Source organism: Phaeoacremonium minimum (genome assembly GCF_000392275.1).
Source record: "Phaeoacremonium minimum UCRPA7 unplaced genomic scaffold PA7_03_scaffold_264, whole genome shotgun sequence".
Taxonomy (NCBI): Eukaryota; Fungi; Ascomycota; class Sordariomycetes; order Togniniales; family Togniniaceae; genus Phaeoacremonium; species Phaeoacremonium minimum.
The window spans coordinates 104006-107468 of record NW_006921169.1 but is presented as its reverse complement, the minus strand read 5'-3'; positions in this window follow the sequence as shown (position 1 = coordinate 107468).

The following is a 3463-nucleotide window of genomic DNA, read 5'->3' as shown; positions in this document are numbered from 1 at the left end:
AATAAGCTATAAAGTATAGCTTATAGATATCACTTAGGACCTATAGAAATCGATATATTCTAGAAAGGACAATAAAAGAGAACCTAAGATAAGAAGAATATATAGTACTATAACTATAACAAGAAAGGATATTATACTTAAGAATATAAAGAACCTAAACGACTTATAGAATCCAAACGACAAATAAACATAATATCATACAATACCCTTAGCTGGACACACTATTATGACGACAAGTATAAAGAATATAAGTTAGATAAAGAGAATACTAGATAGTATCCTAAGCTATCAAAGCAATAAAGAACCATCATTATACTATCTTAACGTAACTATAAGAAAGTACGACAAACCTATAGTATAAATATAGCTAAAGATAACGAATCAAAAGCCTAATTATAAGACAAGACCCTCAGTATAGGAAGCAACATATCGACACTTACGAGAGAAATATCATTTAGGGAAATTATACCTTCACCAGAACCTATAGACAAAGAAATACTACCACCAGCCTATAAGTTAGAAACTAATGGCAGATATATACTATATCTAGCACCCTACGAATCAGACAATCAGATTATACTAGTAGGAGTTACGATATATTAGATATACCAAGAATAAGCTAACCAACTAAGGACCTTTATAATGTTTGGAGAAGACTCTTTGTTAGACTATCAGAATCTAGATCACTATATTCTATCATAGATAATATATATCTATAACCAATATATACTATATATAGCAAAAAAGATAAAAAATAACTTCTTTTTAAGAAGATATACCAACGAACCAATTATATAAGCACTAAAAAAAGTAGAGATAAAGCATTGGTATATTTTAGAATAAACCATCGAAGCTAAATTAGCTACCTTCGAACCTAGCGAAGGCTACCTAACAAAGTATAAGACAGAATATTGGAAAAACTACCAAAAACCCGAATATAAATAGTATATAATCCTTAAAGCCAAAGAATAGTATAACCAGTGGCATCTACAACCAACGCAAACTAAGGATATTATACTATACCTACACATAGAAAGCCGACAGAATTCGCTACAACTTATCCCAAACATATAACGATTGAACATTTATGACTTAAAAGAAGAAGAATCATCATATACCAAACAGATAAAAGACCAAGCATCTTATGGCTCGATTAAGGAGCAAATATACCAACATATAAAGATAATAAGACTCGAAGAAATCAATCAAGAATCAGGAAGTTCACAACAAATCACACCTAAACAATATATTCAAAGAACTAGCCAGAAAGTAGCCAATAGAATATCTAAAGAATTATAAAAATTCATAAGCTATACTAAAATCTGCCGACATATTAGACGAAAAATCTAGAAAGACCTTAGTTTGATTCAAAGTCAGAAACAAAGTCAAAAGAAGTAGGATAAATATCTAGATAAGCAAATTATCGATATTATAGAGATAATATAAGATGGAAGTAATAAAGAAGAATTATCCCTACCATCAATATAGATATTCAAACAACTAAAAAATCAAATCTCAAATATAATCAGCAAAGAAATTAGAATAATGAATATCCTTGAAACCTACGAATGCTATCAAAATCAATGGTAAAGAAGTTCACCAATCCTCTAGATCATCAAAAAGCATAGAAAAGATTTAGGAAAAGGATCATCTTGATTATAAAGGAACTATGAAAGGAAAATAGCAAAATCAGGTTTCTACAAAGTCTAAAAGTATAAGGAGACTATCTATATGTTAGAATAAATCTTAAAGGATATGATACTATCATAATCATAGATTATAAAATATAAGGAAATTATATATCATCAATACTTATTAACGAACACTATCTAAAATAGAGATATAAGAAAGATCCTTATAATCTTATAGTAGCTAACGAAGAAAAAGTCATTTATAATGGAAGAATAGTCAATAAAGAAACAGATAAACTATAAATGAAAATATAAGGGAAATAGGAAAAGATCTGATTTAATATAATAGACCCTACTAGATACCTAATATTGTTAGGATTACCATAGCTTAAAAAGAATAATCCTCAGATCAATTAGATTAATGGCCATCTATATTGAGAGAATGATATACCCTTATAGGATTCATCGACATCTAAGGAAAAACGACAACTATAAGTTGTTAGACAAGAATTCTGATAGGACTTAGCTAATAAGAAGGATACTATAATCTTAGTACCCTCAAGCAAGCCTAAAAAAGCTATCAATATATCGAATACTGACATTAAGTTATAAAAGCAAGTGATGATGCTTATAACCAACAAAGAGAAAGGACGATTATAAAACATTCTATAAGAATATTAAGTATATACTAAGTTATTCGTAGAAGAATTAGAAATAGGTCTACCATAACATAGCAAATAAGACCATAAAATACTGCTTAAAGAAGGAATATAACCAAAGTTCTACAAAATATATAGACTTAACAAAGTCAAGCTAAAAGTACTTTAAAAATACTTAGACGAAAACCTTAGGAAAGGTTATATTAGATTGTCTATGTCGCCAGCTAGATATTTGATCCTGTTTATACTAAAAAAAGGAGGCAAGCTATGCTTATATATAGACTATAGACAACTCAACGATATTATAATAAAGAACCACTATCTACTACCTTTAATATCAAAACTATAGGATAGGTTATATAATGCTATCATATTCATAGTATTAAACCTTCTAGAAGCATATAATCTAATCAAAGTTAAGGAAGGAGACGAATGGAAAATAACGTTCTATATATGATATAGACACTATAAATATTTAGTTATATCTTTTAGATTGACTAATATATCAGCCAGTTTCTAAGCTATGATAAATTATGTTTTATAAGAATTTTTAGATATCTTTATTATTATCTACTTAGACGATATCTTAATATACTTAAGAATGCTTAAGCAGCATCAAATATATATATACTAGATACTATTGAAGCTATAAGAGGCCAACCTATTGGTAAACCCTGAAAAAAGCATATTTTATATTATAAAGGTCGATTTCTTTGATTATATAATAGAATCAAGACAAATCAGTATATAAGAAAGCAAAATCTAAGCCATCCGAGAATGGCCTAAACCAACCATAGTCAAGGAAGTCAGAGGATTTCTAGGATTCCTCAACTTTTATCAAAAGTTTATCAAAGACTATGGCAAAATCGCCATACCACTTATAGACCTTATCAAGAAGGATAAAGCCTTCATATGGGACGATAGGATATAAATCACGTTTGATATCTTAAAACGATAAATGTTATCTAAACCAATCTTATAGAATCCCAACCTTATAAGATAATATAAAGTAAAGATAGACACCTTAGACTTTATACTCAAAGGATAGTTAAGATAAAGAGATAATGAATATCGACTATATCTTATAGCATTCTTCTTGAAAAAACTATATAGTCTAAAGCTAAATTACCAGATTTATAACAAAGAGTTAATAGCTATAGTTAAAGCATTCAG